At 45.8% G+C, this 18,856-nt stretch overlaps 1 protein-coding gene and 1 non-coding gene across 2 annotated transcripts in view; both read right to left on the bottom strand.

Moving 5' to 3' along the window:
- LOC140460597 (uncharacterized) overlaps positions 1–18,856 on the bottom strand; it is a 621,333-nt gene that overhangs the window by 163,744 nt on the left and 438,733 nt on the right. The window lies entirely within an intron of this gene.
- On the bottom strand, positions 1,528–1,599 carry trnaw-cca (transfer RNA tryptophan (anticodon CCA)). The gene has a single exon. It is a non-coding gene; the product is annotated as a tRNA-Trp (tRNA).

Below are 18,856 nucleotides of genomic sequence, written 5' to 3'. Positions count from 1 at the left end.
GTCTCATTTGGGTGTGATGATTCAAATCTGACCAACAAACCGTTTCATGCAGTCATCCAATTGAATAAAAATTTTCTTTAATTTAATTAAAGAAAATAACTCTGGCGGGCTAAGATTTATGCAATCTATTTGTAAGATTATGTCCATTGCTCGCAATATGGTCTCATCCACATTGGGGAAACTGGACGCCAACGAGCGGAACATTTCAGTGAACAACTCTGGGACTCTAAATCTAAACGACACACGCCCTGTGGTGGAACACTTTAACTCCCCCTCCCATTCCACCAAGGACATGCAAGTCCTGGGCCTCCTCCACTGCCAAATTCTTGCTACCCGACACTTGTAGGAAAACACCTCAACTTCTGCTTTAGAACCCTCCAACCACATGGTATCAATGCAGATTTCATCAGTTTCCTTATTTCCTCTCCCCCACCTTGTCCCAGATCCAACCTTCCAATTTGACACCAACCTCTTGACCTGTCATACCTGTCCACCTTGCTTCTCCCCTATTTGCTTCACCCTCATCTCTGACCTATCACCATCAATCCCTACCTCCATCTACCTATTGCACTCCCAACTGCCTTCCCTCCAGCCCCACTTCCTTCCCATTTATCTCTCAGCCCCCTTGGGTCACCCTTTATTCCTGATGAAGAGCTTATGCTCTCAACCAAGACTGTGATGAAGCAACATCCTCAACAAGTAGGAAATAGCTCCCAAGTCAGATTTCATCCCCTCTTCTGTTTCCCAGTTCTTTCAGAAATAAGGAATGTCTTTTCCTTCCACTAGAAAGTGGTCTTCCCCTTTGCGCTGTCTGAAGTATTATGCCTCACCACTACTTCAGACACCTTTTAAGAATCCTTTCAACCTGTTTTTCTAACAATTGTGGAGGTGACCAAAAGCAAACATTTCACTTCTCCTCAATGTCCCATTTCTCCTCCTATGAGCCATTTTGTCATGTTGTCTATGTTACAAGCAGCCGAGTGCACTTGGTTCCTGAATTGAAATTTGGCCATTGAAGTGAACAGGATTAATATTTATCGATGGCGAGCTGTGTTTGCACTAACTGTAATTTTCCATCAATATGATATCTTTTGTTCCACCAAAACTGGAAACAATGATCTGTGTTTATATTGCAGTCGGATGTAGAAAATCATCCCAGCGATCTTCACGTTATTATAGTTTACTGAGACCATAACATCATTACGTGGCAGTTTGATGTGACTAAAACCTGGATGGAAATCTCTAGATTATGTTGTAAAAAAATCGGTATCATGTTATTCACACCCCGCGGTCACCGACTGAACGAAGCGGCTGTGTGTTTTAATCACGTGATGAACAGTTTGTTTTCGACTTCGCACATTGCGGGGAGCTGAGCATTTACCCAAACAATGGGCACACCACCTCCCTGACACAGTGTTCACAAATCAAACTGACAGCAAAGATTCACGTGTGATCGAAAGTTTCCGCAAATAACTTTCGATACAACGTACTCCTTTCTTCATTTGAAATGTTAGACGTTGATTGTAGTGAGTCTGACGTGATTTGAACACGCAACCTTCTGATCTGGAGTCAGACGCGCTACCGTTGCGCCACAAGCTCACGGATGGCCTGTGCGCTCTATTCATGCTTAAGGGAAGTGATCGCACTACAATGATTTTACGTTCATGTCTGTTCTGTTTCTCCCCCTTCTCCTTCTGTCTCTCGAAACAATTTCCAACTCTCTCTCAATAAAAATCTGAAAGAACTGCGGATGCTGTATATCAGGAACAAAAAACAGGAGTTGTCGTTGACCCTTCCACAGAACAGATGGTGATTGGGAAAATGTCGGTTTATATGCAGGAGATATTGTGGGAGGAAGGCGGAGATCAGGACAGAGCCCAAAGCGAGGGAAGAACTGTTGGACAGAAAAAGGAGTTGATAACGATCTGCGTGGGAGGGTGAATAACTGTTAATGGAGACTGTTCGTGGCGAAGTAGTGTGGAATGACAGACTATGTGATAACAAGGCTTGGTGTGTGTGGAAGGGACGAGGATACTATGGAGTTCAGGTCCTCGAATGATTGAATTGGATATTGGGACCAGAGGGATGTATGGTCCCCAAGTGCAATATTCGGTGCTCTTCGTTCTGCTGGTGCTGAGCTTCGCTGGAACACAACAGCAAACCTGAGACAGAGATGTTGGCCAGGGAACAGGGTGGGGTGTGGAATTGGCAGGCAACTGGAAGCTCAGGGTCTTTTTTGCAGGCAGAACGTAGATGTTCTGTGCAGCAGTCACCCAGTTAAGGCTTCGTTTTCCCCAATGTAGATGAGGCAACATTGTGAGCAGCAAATGCAGTAGACTGGGTTGTGGGAAGTGCAGGTAAAGGGCCACTTCACCTGGAATGTAAGTTTGGCTCCTTGGATAGCGAGGAGGGAATAGGTAAATGGGCTGGTGTCACACATTCGGCACTTGCAGGGGAAAGTGCATCTCAACCTGCAAGTTTACTTTGAGAAACTCCTGGACTTGAACTCCCAAGTCTCTTTGCATTTCGGATTTCTGCATTTTCTCCCCATAATCTTCTGTTCAAACATTGACTATCTATGTCAGGGCAGCACCAGTGATTTTCTGACATATGGATTGTATTTGGGGATATCAAGGAACGTCAGGAACTGTGAGTACCTGAGGAGCAATCGTTATTCCTGGGGGAGGCAGAGAGGAATGTGGTGTGGTCCTGTAAACTCCAGAACTTTGAAAACTTCATGAGTCAGCAATAACTCTTTCTGGACCAAGAAACGAAAGGGCCAATGAGAAACTGCTACAAGGGAGTTAACAAATAACATACATTAACTATCGCTGGGAAGGAGGAGGCAAAACAATGAGCAGTTCCTTTGGACAGATGAGATAATGGTGTTTAATAACTGTGTGACAGAAGGACAATTAATTCTGCCTGTAGAAGGAACGCCTTGGCATAAAGGGGTTAGTTGCAGGACAGGCTGTTTCAAACAGGTGGAAAACCCTCAAAGGTAAGAAGGCAAGCTACAGACCTGAGGTCTCTAGAGGTGTGGGGAGGTGGTATCAAAATCTAATGCCCAGCACACTCACGCAACACTATTCTGCTTCTGTGCTCCCAGCAGCTGGATTCTAGATCAGTTTAAAGTAGGTCCTATATCTCTGATTACATCGGTACACAAGGTAGTGAAGAAAGGTTTCAGCACACTGGCCTTCATCAGTTAGGGAATTGAGTATAGATGTTGGCAAGTTATGTTGGAGTTATACAGGACGTTGATGAGGCCGCACCTGGAATATTGTGATCAGTTTTGGTCCCCTTGGTGTTCTGACTTCTGAACTTCTTCAACTCTGGGTTTGTGTTGAACTTGATGGGATACTTTGTCCAACTCAGCATGTTTAAACAGTATCTCTCAGAGGGATTCATCTGAAACTTTTCAGGAGGTGAGCTCAACAAGATTGAACTATTCAAAGTTACTTGGACTCTATTTTAAACTTACATCAGGACCAGTAGTCAGAGACACGTACAGCATGGAAACAGACACTTCGGTCCAACTTGTCCATGCTGACCTGATATCCTATATTAGTCTAGTCCCATTTGACAGCACCTGACCCACATACTCTGGCAGCTCATTTCATATAAGTACCACCCTCTGCATGAAGATGTCGTCCCTTTTTATATATTTCGCCTCTCACCCTAAACCTATGCCCTCTAGTTCTGGACTCCCCCAGCCCAGGGAAAAGACCTTGTCTATTACACTGTCCATGCCCCTCATGATTTTGTAACCGCTATTAGGTCACTTCTCTGCCTCCGATGCTCCAGTGAAAACAACCCCACGTTATTCAGCCGCTCCCTGCAGCTCAAACCCTCCAACCCCCAGCAACATTCATGTAAATCTTTTCTCATAGATAAGTCACTCTTTCAGTAATGAAGAAGGGTTAATACCCAAAACGCTGACTACTCCACATCCTGGTGCTGCCTGGCTTGCTGTATTCTCCCAACCCCCGGCTTGCCAACCTCGGGTTGCAATATGTAGTGGCTCAGTGGTTACACCTGCAGCCTCACAGTGCCAGGGACCCAGGTTTTATTCCAGCCTTGGGTGGCAGTCAGTGAGGAGTGTGCACATTCTCCCAATGTCTGCGTGGGTTTTCTCTGGGTGGTCCTGTTTTCTTCCATAAACCAAAGATGTGCAGGTCTTGTGGATTGGCCATGCTTAATTGCCCATAGAGTTAGGTACATTAGTCAGAGGGAAATGGGTCTGGATGGGTTACACTTCGGAGGGTCGGTGTGGATTTGTTTGGACAAATGGCCTGTTTCCACACTGTAGCTAATCTCATCCAATACTTTTGTTACGAACGAATGGCAGAGAAGGCCAAACTTCTTCTCCGATGGTCTTGCGGTCTTAGGTTTCTCTGGATCATTTCATTGGCAATGTGCAGTCCCGGGCTCAATGAGCAACAGTGTCCACTGAAGGCAAAGCTCATAGAATCATAGCACACCCACACTGTGGAAAAACAGGACCTTCAGCCGAACACATCTGCACTGATCTTCCGAAGACTAACCCACTCAGATCCATTTTCCGACCCTCCATAAATTGCACACAGAACCCCAAGGGTGGAATTATTCTTGAGTACCTGGTGCCATGAGGCAGCAGTGCTAACCCTGAGCTACCTTGGGGTTGGGTTTGTGGGGTGTAGGGGAGGCAATTGCATTCCAGCAGAAAACAATAACAGCCCACCTACTCTGCCACTGCACCCACTGTCAGAACTGGCAGCAGATTCAGTCCTGGGGGGTGACCGAAGGCAGCGTCACTGGTGGGATCTGATTGCTGGGAGCGCTGGTGCCCCCGCTAGTACTTCCGCAAGTTGCAGGAAAACATGAACCTCTTCCCACATTCGGACCAGCTGAAGGGTCTCTCCCCAGGGTGGACACACTGGTGCTTCAGCAGGGCGGAGGAAATGCTGAAGGCCTTCCCACACTTAGGGCAGCAGAATGGCCTCCCCTCCTCCGCCACTGTCCCCCCCCCCCCCAAACCCCCGTGTGGTCCAGCTGGTGATTCAGCAGTGTGGAGGAGTGGGTAAAGACCTTCCCACATTCGGGGCAGGAGAAGGGCTTCTCCCCGGTGTGGATAGACTGGTGCCTCAGCAGGGCCGAGGAATTGCTGAAGGCCTTCCTGCACATAGGGCAACTGAACGACCTCTCTACCATTTGGACACACCAATGGGCCAGTACGTCGGAGGAAAGAGCAATGCCCCTCCTGCAGTTGGGGCAGAAGAACGGCCTCTCAGTGTGGACCCACTGGTGTCTCAACAGGTGGGAAGAACTGCTGAAGGCCATCTCGCACTTGGGGCCGGAGAACAGCCTTCCCCGGTGTGGACCAACTGGTGCGTCAGCAGGGCAGAGGAATCACTGAAGGCCTTCCCACACTCAGGGCAGCAGAAGGGCCTCTTCCCCTCTGTGGGCCCATTGGTGCTTCAGACCCCTTTCAAATTTCACAATATCCTTCTGCTTGGAGGGACACCAGAATTGCACACAATATTCTAAAAGTGGTCTCACCAATGTCCTGTACAGCCACAACATAACTGCGCAACTCCAATTCAGGCAGCATCCAAGCAGCTTCGAAATCGACGTTTCGGGCATAAGTCCTTCGTCAGGAATAAAGGCAGTGAGCCTGAAGCATGGAGAGATAAGCTTATCTCTCCATGCTTCAGGCTCACTGCCTTTATTCCTGACGAAGGGCTTTTGCCCGAAACGTCGATTTCGAAGCTACTTGGATGCTGCCTGAACTGCTGTGCTCTTCCAGCACCACTAATCCAGAATCTGGTTTCCAGCATCTGCAGTCATTGTTTTTACCTTCCCAACTCTAATACTCAGTCAGAGGATTGGGAACGCTTTCAAAACCCACAAAAAACAAACAGGAAAGAATGGAGGGACAAACCGAATTTTTGAGAGTGAGCTTGGAAGCATCACTGGGAAATCGGCAGAATGGGTTTATTGGGGACGCGTTCTCCTTAAATACACTATATACGTATTTCTCTTGTGGTCTTCGTAGTTTCTCTGTGCTGCAGTGTGTAGTGGCTCGTTGAAATAATCTCCTGATGCAGCTTCGTTTGTGGGTGTTGGGATGATTGCTTCTGTGGTTAAGTATTTGGTTTGTGTGTGTTGTTTTTCTGTAGATGCTAGTTTGAAGTTTCCCATTGACTGTTCGCTCTACTGTGACATCTAAGAATTCAGTTTGTTGTTGTTCTCCTCTTTTTCAAACTAGGAGCCCCCCTCAGGCCATAGTCTCACTACTTGGAACACCAATATACAGACTAGTCAAAGGCCTCCACTGAGGACTAAAACACCAAGTCGAAGATTTATGCTACTCCATTTACTCCATCCAAGAATTCCTGAACACCAAAGACACGAAGATAGAAGAGGATGGAATAATGTTGTCCTTTGACATAACAGCCCTGTTCACATCCATTAAAATCAACGTGGCCAAAGAAAACTGAAGACACTACTCGAAGAACTAAAGACAAAAACACAGAACCAACTTCAGCAGCAAAGATAACACAGTCAACCTCGTGGAACTGTGCCTTACCACCCACTTCATATTCAATAACAAGCCCTACAAACAAATCAACGAAATACCCATGAAACACTTCTGTCATCAAAAAATGAAACAAATTAGAGGAAACCTACAACACCATCAACAATCTCCTTCCTGGCATAAAATTCACAAAAGAGGAGAACAACAACAAAGTGCCATTTCGAGATGTCACAGTAGAGCGAACAGTCAATGGTAAATTCAAAACAGCCTCTGCAGGAAAGCAACACACGTGAACCAAGTACTTAGCTACAGAAGTAATCATCCCTACACCTACAAACAAATGTGAACAAGGGCACTATTTCAACGAACCACAACGCAGTGCAGCACCCAGTGACTCCGAAGACCAAACAGTAACTCGACAGCGCATTTAAGGAGAATGGGCAGCCAAAAAAACACACTGCAAATTGCTTCCCTGACCGGGAATCAAACGCAGGCCGCAGCTGTGAAAGCGCCGAATCCTAACCACTAGACCACCAGGGTAACGGTAGCGAAGTTTGACAGCTCTACTGAAAATTGCCTCCCTGCCCGGAAATCGAACCCGGGTCACGGTATTGAGAAGGCTTCCACCAAAGTTGTTTCTTGTATCCATTGCTCCCGATGCGGTCTCCTCTACATTGGGGAGACTGGAGCCCCGTCGCAGAGTCAAGTCACAGCGTTTGAGGGAGCATCTCCAGGACACCCGCAATAATCAACCCCATCGCCCTGTGGCCCAACATTTCAACCTCCCCTCCCACTCTGCCAGGGACTTGCAGGACCTGGGCCTCCTCCATCGTCCCTCCCTCCCCACCCGATGTCTGGGGGAAGAACGCCCCAACTTCTGCCTCGGATACATTCAACCTCAGGACATCAATGTGGACTGCACCAGTTTCCTCATTTCCCCTCCCCCCACCTTCCCTGAGTTCCAACCTTCCAGCTCAGCGCTGTCCTCAGGACCTGTCAATCTCCCTTCCCACCTATCCGCTCCACCCTCCTCTCTGACCTGTCACCTACGTCCCCAACACCATTCACCTATTGTACTCTTTGCTACCTTTGGCCCAGCACCCCCCAATTTATCTCGCCACACCTGGAAGCGTCCTGCCTCTATTCCTGATGAAGGGCTTTTGCCCGAAACGTCGATTTTCCTGGTCCTCGGAAGCTGTCTGACCTGCTGTGCTTTTCGAGCACCACTCTGATCTAAACTCTGGTTTCCAGCATCTACAGTCCTCACTTTTGCCTACCCAATAAACCCAGTGTGCCGATTTCACATCAACAAACTGACACAAGCAGACACAACGTCTGCAGAAACCCTAGCCACATTACTTTACATTAAAGACATCTGGGAAATGATGTCCAGACAACTCAACCCTCTCAGCATCATGGTAGCCCACAAACCTACCAACACACTTAAACAGCGGCTAATGAACCTGAAATACCCGATACAAACAACCCGCAAACGAATGTTATTTACAAAATACCATACAAGGAAATATATGCATGAACTCTGCCACACAGGTCTCTGTGGCAAGAAATGCTGGGATGAGATAAGGAAGATTTTTTTCAGCCTAAACGAATCGGCACTGACTGGACAGCCATTTAAAATCAAGGCTGTCAGCCCAGGATGGAAGATCCGAAGGGATGGACAGTTTTCTTATTTCCTGAAGACTTACAAAGCTGAGACTGGGTTTTGGTGTCTGTTTCCTTTCCACTCCCAAGAGCCGCAGTGGTTGGGGCGGTGAGTTGGGGAAAGTGAAATGTGCCCGTGAGCAGCGTGTGGGGCTATTTCAGCTTCCTCTCCCCTGACAGCGCTGTGACTTGACTCTGATGTTCTCAGGGACATTTACTGACGCGAGACAATGAAAAGAGTCTCGTTCCTGCAGATCAGGAATTCAAACAATATGTCGGCTTCAGGACAATGAGAAAGATGAATTGGGGTGTGTGAAGAAGCTGTGAGCTGCATTTCAAACAGGTAGGTGGAGTCAGATGCGTCATCCATTGCGCCCCTGGCAATGTGCGAACCTGACGCCGCCATGGGTCAGAGTTCTGACATTAACACGGACATGCGCAGCAATGGGAACATTCACAAGAGGAACAGCCAAAGATAATCACCGTCACTGCTTCCCTTCCATAGTCCCAACTTTGTGAAGCAGTATCTTTCACTGGCAAATAAAACACCCTTGTCCTCAGGTGCCTGCTTAACTTCGATCACGACTTCACGCCCCTCACTGTTCTAGTCTCATTTCCAAACTCTTGGCTCATAGCCTCAAAAGCAGCTCTGTAGGTATCTGCTTGTTTCCACCCTGACAGGCAGTGGGCTACAGATTCCCGACCAGTCCCAATGTGATTGAAATACTTCAACCGCTCCACTGATTTGCATTTTAAAAAAAACCGTGGAGCAATCTCCCTTTCTTTCTGACGACAGTTCTCAACTGTAGTCGGCAGGGTTCCCACCTGCGTGGGGAAACCGCAATGGATTTCATGTCCATCGCATTCACCACTCGGCCCATCAATACAGAACCACACTGACAGCTTCATTTCCCAGGACTCTCTGCCTGTAGAGCTGAGAAAGAGTAAACCATTGCAGAGTTTGTTTGAATCCAATCACTTCACAGGTTTCGAAAGGGTTAAATATCTGCAAATGGCGAGTCTGGGTGTTTCATCCCGAAAGATGAAATGGACGTTCAGTCAAAAACAGAAATTGCAGGAGCAACTCAGCAGGTCAGGCAGCATCTGTGGAACGAGAATCAGAGACAACATTTCAGAACTCGTTTTTTTCCTCATCCAAGTACCGCCAAACCTGCTGAGCTTTTCCAGCAGTTTCTCTTTCTGTCTCGGATTCTCAGCATCCGCAGTTCTTTTCGTTAGAAACACAATCAATTCAGAAACCCCTTTGTGCTGCCTCAGTGGAAAAGATTTCCGTTTGGGAAACATTTTCCTGAAACCATTAAAAACGTGCACTTTTGCAGCCAAGAAAGCGGTAGGAGCGAGAACAAGAAACACTCCGTCCCTGAGTGGTATCTAACCACCAACCTTTCGATTAACAGCCGAACGCGCTGACCAATTGCGCCACACAGATAGGCCTGGGCCCCGCAAGCACAGTGTCTTTGAGGAACCTACTAATCAATTCATAATTCAACCCGCCCCGCCCAAAATTACCATTGTCTTCTATCAGTTTTACTTTTCCATAATAAAGCCTTTGACATTCATTATGGAGTCATGGGGACAGTCTGATCCCACTATCTGCAGGCACATCCATGTCACGAGGAACGAGCTCTCCTACACCGGGGCCATCGCCCTCCGAGCCTTTCAGTGTTTTGCCTCTTCCCGAATTTTCTCATTGGCCCCGAGCCGAGAAGGGGTTTGAATTCCTGATGTGCAGAGAATTCTTTCAATGTCTCGGGTCAGTTCATGTCCCGAGAATATCAGAGTCAATCAGCCTCTTAAACAAGGGGACAGTGTCTGGACTGTCTCTGCTCAGTCCGTCAGTTCATCCTTCATTCTCCTCTAATTCCACTTCCCAAAGAGTTTCGAAAGATTCACAAAGCTGGAGACTGGGATTTATGTTTTACTTCCTGAACATTTTTCCACCTGCTAACTGACGATATTTTGCCAAAACCTCTTCCCCATTGTAACATTTGCATCATGTCTAGGGATGAGGAATTTCCATTTTGTGGAGACATTCCCAAGTTTGGGAATGTTCTCTTTGGAGCAAAGAAGGTTAACTGGAGATTTCCAGGGACTGTTGGCAATGATGGGAGAAGACGTGGTGGGAATGGGCAGATTAATGATTAGAAGAACCTATTGCCACTGACTAGGTTCAGTTACCAGAGGACAGGGATTGAAGTGCTTTAATGGAAAGCAGCATTTGTGTCGAACAAACACAGCGAATACTGCAGAAAGCCAAGGGGTCGAGCAGCATCTGTGGAAAGGTAAACAGAGCCGACGTTTTGAGTGGTGCTACGGTTTTTGTTCAGAACTCAGTCTTTTACCTCTTCCCGAAGTTGGTCCAGGTCTGTGTCTCAATTGACAAACACATGGCAAGTGCAATGCCGCAATGTGAAGTTATAAACATTGCTATTTACAAAAAAAGCAGTGCATTGTTTAAATGGTGATATATTGGAATGTGGAGAAAGTGAGGACTAGAGGTGAAAGTCGAAAAATGTGGCATTGGAAAAGCACAACAGGTCAGGCAGCATCTGAGGAGCAGGACAGGGAACGTTTCGGGCACAAGCCCTTCATCAGGAATGATGTATGGATGTACTAAGGGGTCTCAGAGTCCCTCCACACCAGTCAATGCCAGTTGTCGGGCAGATGCAGCAGTCAATGAGCAAGGCAAGTGGTATATTACGAAGAGGAATTGAGTTCAGAAGTGGGGTCATTGAACATATTTAAGGCTAAGTTCATCTGAGTTTTGAACAACAAAGAAGTGGATGGTTATGGGGGAGGTAAGAAAATGGTTTTAAGACCAGTGCAGGTCAGTCACAGGGTCAGACAGCACTGAACAGACCCTTCATCCAACTAGTCCATGCTGAGTATGTTCTCAAACTAAACTCGTCCCACCTACCAGTGTTTGGCCCATAACCCTTCCATCTTTCCTATTCATGTACTTATCCAAATGTCTTTTGAACGTCGTAACTATATGTGTATAAAATCTTGAGGGGCATGGATAGGATAAATAGACAGAATCTTTTCCCTGGGGTGGGTGAGTCCAGAACGAGAGGACATGGGTTTCGCGTTAGAGGGGAAAGATACAAAAGAGATCTAAGGGGCAACTTTTTCACGCAGAGGATGGTACGTTTATTGAATGATCTGCCAGATGAAGTGGTGAAGGCTAATACGATTGCAACATTTGAAAGGCATTTGGATAGGTTTTGTGAATAGGAAGGGTTTGGAGGGATATGGGGCCGTGTGCTGTCAGGTGGGACTCGATTGGGTTGGGATAGTTGGTCGGCATGGACAAGTTAGACCAAACAGTCTGTTTCTGTGTTGTACATCTCTATCTCAATGTTGAACATACTCTGTGACCTGGCCTCCACAGTTTTCTGTGACAATAGATTCCATAGATTCAGCAATCTCTGGCTCAAGAAATTTCTCCTAATCTCCATTCTCCCTTTATGCTGAGGCTATGCCCATGGGTATTAGTTTCTCCTCCCAATGAAAACATCTTCCCAATGTCCACTCTGTCCAGACCGTTCAACGTTCTGTACGTTTCAGTTAGATCTCCCTTGAATGTGGGCCTGTTAATCAGCATGAACCAAACCCTTCAGGATGAGGACAGCAGGGATTAGATTCAACAAAGTGAGAATGGAGGGTGAGAGTGTGGGATGGAGATTTTCAGCTTTTAGGGAATAAGGTAGGAAAGAAAGTTTAATATAAATTATAATTGATCAGATGAGCCGATGGGCCAAGGAGTAGTGGATGGAGTTTAATTTAGACAAATATGAGCTGTTGCATTTTGATGAGGCAACTCAGGGCAGGACCAATGTGGTTAAAGGTAAATTAATGGAATTCTGTGCTCAAGGAAGCAGTAGAGGCAGCTTCATTAAGACACTGTTGGATGGTTTTTTTTGCGTGGCAAGGGAATTAAGGGTAGTTGGGATTTATGCAATTAGGAGGAGCTGAGACGATTGATCGATCCGCCATGATTTTAATGAATGGCGGGCCAAATGGGCTACTCCTTCTATTACTTTGAAACGACACCCTGCGTTTCCCATGGCCTACCCACCTAACCTGCACGTCCCTGGACACTGGGCAATTTAGCATGGTCAGTCCAAATCAAGGACAGTGAGCAATGTAGTGATGTGGAAACCAAACACCAGAGAATGAGAGAAAGGGACAAGGAGAATAAATGTACTAGCAATCAAAACTGGATTCTCACCATCACAAAAAATAAAACTATAAGCTGCATTGTAAAAAAAAAAGCGAATTAATTGACTGCACACATTGAAGAGAATAATTATGATCTGAGACTCCTTACAGAGATATGGCTTCAGAATGACAAGGATTGGATCCAGAATTTTGAGGGGATACGTGGCATTCAATTCGAGTGAGAGGCTCAGTAAAGGTAGAGGGTGGGCACTGCTAATCAAAGCACTGATAACATGGTAGTCTGGTGTCAGCTCGGATTTCAGGTCCTGATTTCTCTGTCCTCTTCTCTCTGTTCCCACAGAGTAAGATGTTGTCTGTTCTCAGCTCAGCTGGCTTTCTGCTGAAACTTTGAACCCCTTTTACACCTTCCAGAGCAATGAAACATTCAGTTCATCAAGGCGTAATCCAAAATATTCTCAGCCTGACAACCATCCAGACTGAGAGAGTCATCGGAGCAGGGAATAAAACAAGAAAAATGAAACAAAATTAGACATAAATGCACATTTGTTGCTTAAAGTGTGTTCATTAGATAGTAAACCAGAATTAGGGGTCTCCCAGGATTCTTATCATCCCCCCCGCCCCCCTTGAGGAATTCTCTCTCCCTAACAACATTTACATCAACAGAAATAAAGCATCGACTATCAAATAGACATAGAGATATACAGCACGGAAATAGACTTTTTGATCCAACACATCCATGCTGACAAGATGTCCTATATAAATCTAGTGTCCCATTTGCCAGCATTTGGCCCATATCCCTCCAAACCTATCCTATTCACACACCCATCCAGATGCCCTTTAAATGTTGTAATTGTACCAGCTTCCACCACGTCCTTGAGCCTATTTACCCTATCCATGCCCCTCATGATTTTATAAATGTCCATAAGATCACCCCTCAGCCTCCGACACTCCAGGGAAGCAGCCGCATCCTATTCAGGCTCTCCTTATACCACAAACCCTCCAACCCTGGCGACATCCTTGTCAATCTTTTCTGCACAGTTTCAAGTCTCACAACGTTGTTCCTATCCAATAGTGGGGAGACCAGAATCGAATGCAATAATCCAAAAGTGGGCGAACCAATGTCCTGTACAGCTACAACATGACCTCCCAACTCCTATACCCAATGCATTCAATGAGCCAAATGGCTTATTTCTGCACTGCAGCGATTTAATGATTTGATTTTGTACTAGAGTCAATTGCAGTCACTGTCTCTGGTTTATGGTGTGTCAGGGTGGGATCACTGGTACCAGAATTGCATGCAATACTCCAGTCGCAACATGACCTCACGACTCCTGCACCCAGTGCATTGACCAATAAGGTCAGGCATATCAAACACATTCTTCACTATTCTGTCTATGTGCGACTCCCCTTTCAAGGAACTATGAACTTACGATCGAATCATACAGCATGATCATGGACTTTTGGTCCAACCAGTTCATGCCAACCATAATCTCAAACTAATTCAGTCTCTCCTGCCTGCTGTTGGCCTGTATCCCTCCAAACCTTTCCTATTCATGTACTAAAACAAATGTATTTTTTTGTACCCGCATCCATTGCTTCCTGAGGAGGTTCATTCCACACATCAACCACTCTCTGTGTAAAATTAGTTTTTGAATGGCAAGGATGAAGTTGAATTGAAATGGTGCATTAAAATAAACAGCTTCTACCAAACCCCCTACAGCAGGTATGGCAGCAACTCCAACTCTGGAGTCTCTCAAATCGGTATTTCCATGGACGGAGGGGAGAGTAAAGTGTTGGATTCACAGAGGTGGGCGTCTTCTGAGAGTGTAAAGCTAAAATTAAACCCCGTGATTTGCCTGAACTCAAACCGCATTGACGTGGAGGAGAGCGAAAGGAGTTTGAAAAGTGTCCTCCCCTCCCCATGTGCCTCATCTGCAAGGCAGCGCAGGCGCAGTGCGACCCCCCTCCCCCCATTGTGGACGTCACAATGTGGAGGTAGCCCTGTCAATTTCAGAGAGAAACTCCCTCCCTCTGGGCAACATCTGGGAGCAAAACAATGTCTCCCCTTTTCCATTCCTCATCCTGGGAGGGGGAGAGAGAGAGGCGTGGGGGTGGGTGTGGGTGTGGAGTGAGGTGGAGACTGTTCACTTGTAGCAACTGGAGTGACTCCATGGAGGGAGCAGGCTCTCCAAAGGTGCTCAGATGCTCTCTGTCCCTCTCAAAAGTATTTTCCTTGTGTATTCCCTCAGTTTGGCACCCAAAGAGTTTGTACCCGGAAAAGGTTACTTCTTTCCTCATGCTCAGAATTATAAGGGTAGTTTCTCTTGGAACTGAGCAGTATTTAAGGGATTGGCACATTGATTTCAAATGTAGACATATATTGCTTCATATGGTGTATATCTAATATTGTTGGCTATTATAAAATCTTTGTGGCTATAATTGTTCACCTTCTAATGCAGTAATAGAGTCACGTTCTATATTTCTTGTCTTTTTATATTTACTAGGACAGCAGGAAGTCATTCATTAACTTCACTGGCTTTCTTTTCCCAAGCAGCCTTGACATTTCATTATCATATTCTTGATTCAGCTCCATTTCCAGCACCTTTGTCGATAGCTTGTTCCAGGTTATTGCGATCTAAATTAAGTTTTCCTCTATACACACTTAAGGCTATCTTGTTGCATGAGGGTTTTCCGTGTCCTGCATAATATATGGTCAGCACTCATCTAGTGATCGACAGGAATTGCCACCGATGTTATATTCATTTAACAGTACTGACAGTGATCACTCAATTTGTGATTGTTTTTTTGCAGGAAGACATGCAGAAAGAAATCTGAAAACAAATGATACATTATTTTCTGACAGAGCCACTTGAATCAATGGGGCTGAATATCAGCAGCCATTCATTCGAGAAGAAATGTTTACTTTTGTTTGTATGAGAGATTTTGAACACTGGTATGGCAGGAATAATACTGAGACACCCGAGTGAGGGAGATTGAGTACGCTGTCTGTGAAAAATGTGTCAAACAATTTACTCAGCTTGGGGGATCAAAATCTCACCCCTCACAGTGGGGAGAGACTATGTATCCAATCTGTTTTTAATGTCAAACCCAGCGCGACACAAAGAATGCTCCCCTCATGGGGAAACCATGGAAACATGGGGACTGTGGGAAAGGGCTCCCTTCCCCATTGGAGCTAGACACCCACAGATGCGTTCTCACTGGGGAGAAGCCGTTCTCCTGCTCAGTATGCGGGAAGGGATTCAGTTGGCTGTGCAGACTGCAGACACACCAGCGAGTTCACACCAGGGAGAGGCCGTTCATCTGCCGCCATTGTGGGAAATGATTCATTCAGTCGTCCCACCTGCAGATACACCAGCAGGTACACACCAGAGAGAGGCTATTCACCTGCTCTCTGTATGGGCAGCGATTCATCGATGCATCCCACCTCCTGAAACACCAGTGGGTTCACATGGGGGAGAGGCCATTCACCTGCTCTGAGTGCAGGAAGGGATTTGTCGATTCTTACACCCTGCTGACCCACCAGCAGATCCACATCGGAGAGACGCCGTTCACCTGCCCGAAGTGCGAGACTGCAAAATGTGCAGTCATGTGGGCAACTTGTGGAGGCACCAGCCGATCCATGCAACGGAGAGGCCATTCACATGCTTTGTGTGCGGGAAGGGGTTCAGTCAGACATCTACACTGCAATCGACATAAGGGTCCATATCATGGAGAGGGCGTTCATCTGCTCTCAGTGTGGAAAGTGCTTCACCCGCTCCTCCCACCAGCGAGTTCTGGAATTTTTTGAGGATGTAGCTCTGAAGATGGACAAGGGAGATCCAGTGGACATAGTCTACCTGGACTTTCAGAAAGCCTTTGATGAAGTCCCACATAGGAAATGATTCATTCAGTCCCACACAGTGAGCAAAATTAGGGCGCATGGTATTGGGGCCAAAGTACTGACTTGGATTGAAAATTGGTTGGCTGACAGGAAACAAAGAGTAGTGATAAATGGCTCCCTTTCGGAATGGCAGGCAGTGACCAGTTGGGTACAGCAGGGATAAGTGCTGGGAACGCAGCTTTTTACAATATACATTAATGATATAGAAGATGGTATTAATAGTAATATTAGCAAATTTGCTGATGATACAAAACTGGGTGGCAGGATGAAATGTGAGGGGGATGTTAGGAGATTAAAGGGTGACCTAGACAGGTTAGGCGAGTGGACAGATGCATGGCAGATGCAGTTTAATATGGATAAATATATGGTTATCCACTTTAGTGGCAAGAACAGGAAGGCAGATTACTACCTAAATGGAGTCAAGTTAGGTAAAGGGGCAGTACAAAGAGATCTGGGCTTTCTGGTACACCAGTCAAAGAAGGCAAGCATGCAGGTACAGTAAGTAGTGAAGAAAGCCAATAGCATAGTGGCCTGGAATATTGAGGGAGTGCAGCGTAGGTTCACGAGGTCAATTCCTTGAATGGCGAGACTATCTTATGTTGAAAGATTGAAGCGACTGGGATTGTTCCCCTTGCGTTTAGAAGACTGAGAGGGGATCTGATTGAGACATATAAGATTATTAAAGGATTGGACACTCTGGAGGCAGGAAACATGTTTCCACTGATGGGTGAGTCCCGAACCAGAGGACACAGCTTAAAAATAAGGGGTAGGCCATTTAGGACAAATTTGAGGAGAACCTTCTTCACCAGAGAGTGGTAGGTGTGTGGAATGCTCTGCCCCAGAAGGCAGTGGAGTCCCAGTCTTTATATTCGTTGAAGAAAGAGTTGGATAGAGATCTCAAGGATTGTGGAATCAAGGGTTATGCAGATAAAGCAGGAACAGGATACTGATTGAGAATGATCAGCCATGATTATAATGAATGGTCGTGTAAGCTCAAAGGGCAGAATGACCTACTCTTGTACATATTGTTTATTGTCTATTGAGTTCATGTGCCATTGCAGGGGGATTGAAGGAGCGACGGCTGAGTGCCATTATCGACTGGACTATCAACCCAGTTCCGGGAATTCCCGGGGTTTGAATCACGCCAAGGCAGATGGTGGGATTGGAATCCGGTCAGAAATTTGGAGTTCTGAATCTAAGAATGAAACCATTTTTGGGGGGAGAAACTGTCATCTAATTCACTCATGTCCCTTTTAGGAAAGGAAACTGCCATTATGGGAAATGATTCACTCAGTCATCTCAACTGCATCCTTTGTCCGGTCTGGCCGACACCTGACTCCAGACCCACAGCAGCATGGTTGACTCTTGACTGCCCCCCTCCATGGCAAATGAGTGGGAGTAACTTAAATGGATACAGTGTGTGGGTTGAAATTGCTGAGTGAGACAATACTTCCTTCAGCTTAAGGCTCTCCCAAGGACCAATTATAAAGGGACAACTCGGTGCTGACTAACAGTAAAGCAAGTGGAGTTGGGAGGAGTATGTGAGCTTTGAGCTGTTTTTTAAAAAAACACTTCTTTTCACACACTTTTTTTGCTGGGGAGATCTGAAGCTGTAACAAAGTTGGGTGACAATAAAGGTTACTTGAACTTAACCCCAGTCTCAGACTGTCAGTGAAACCTATGAGATCCAATAGGTTTTTGTTTTAAAGCTGCTCAATTCTTTCAACCTCTTGCACTAAGTTTCAGAAGGAGCAGTGAATGAGTAGCTAATATCGCTAGAAATTGTAAAGTTTTCATGTCTGCAGGTATTGCATCGTTTCATTCACATTGTAAGGTTTACTGGCAGCACCTGGAAGTGTGGGATGTATTCACGAGAAACAAATTTAAAAATCATTCAACACCAGGTTATAGTCCAACATGTTGATTTGGAAGCACTAACTTTCGGAACACTGCTCCTTCATCAGGTGTTTGTGGAGCAGGATCATTGGAGAAACTATAGCAAAAGATCGCAGTTTTATGCAACAGAAATGATGATATAGAACAAACCTAGATTGTTGTGAAGTCTTTCATCTTTTAGAATGGGATGCAGGTTTTGGTTCATTAATATGTAAATCCCAGAACTTGTTTGAAGACACATTCTCGAGACAACTTAAGGTCTGTATCCCAATCTTGATTAGGAATTTATAAAATCTCACATGGATTGACTGCCTGTAGATTGTATTTGGCTCAAAAAGCGCACAATGTATCTGCAAATACAAATCACACCAAAGCCTTATATGTAAGTGTGCATGCATGAGAGTATGTGTGAGTGTGTGCGTGCTTGATAAAGTGTGTGAGTGATAGAGGATCATACTGTTCTGGCTGAGATATTGAGAGACCGTGGTGTAAGTAATTACGAATGCAATTATTTTGGTCACAGAATTGGACAATCATTTTGCAACAAAGTGATCTACTCTGATAAGGAGGGAGTGTTCATTTCTAGGGTAAGTGAACAGTTTGGAGATCAGGGAGATGAAGTTCCAGACACTTGGGAAGGGCTAGAAATGAATTTGATAAATAAGACAAAGAAC

The sequence above is a fragment of the Chiloscyllium punctatum genome, chromosome 36 (assembly GCF_047496795.1).
Source record: "Chiloscyllium punctatum isolate Juve2018m chromosome 36, sChiPun1.3, whole genome shotgun sequence".
Classification (NCBI taxonomy): domain Eukaryota; kingdom Metazoa; phylum Chordata; class Chondrichthyes; order Orectolobiformes; family Hemiscylliidae; genus Chiloscyllium; species Chiloscyllium punctatum.
This window is presented reverse-complemented; position numbering and strand designations above follow the sequence as displayed.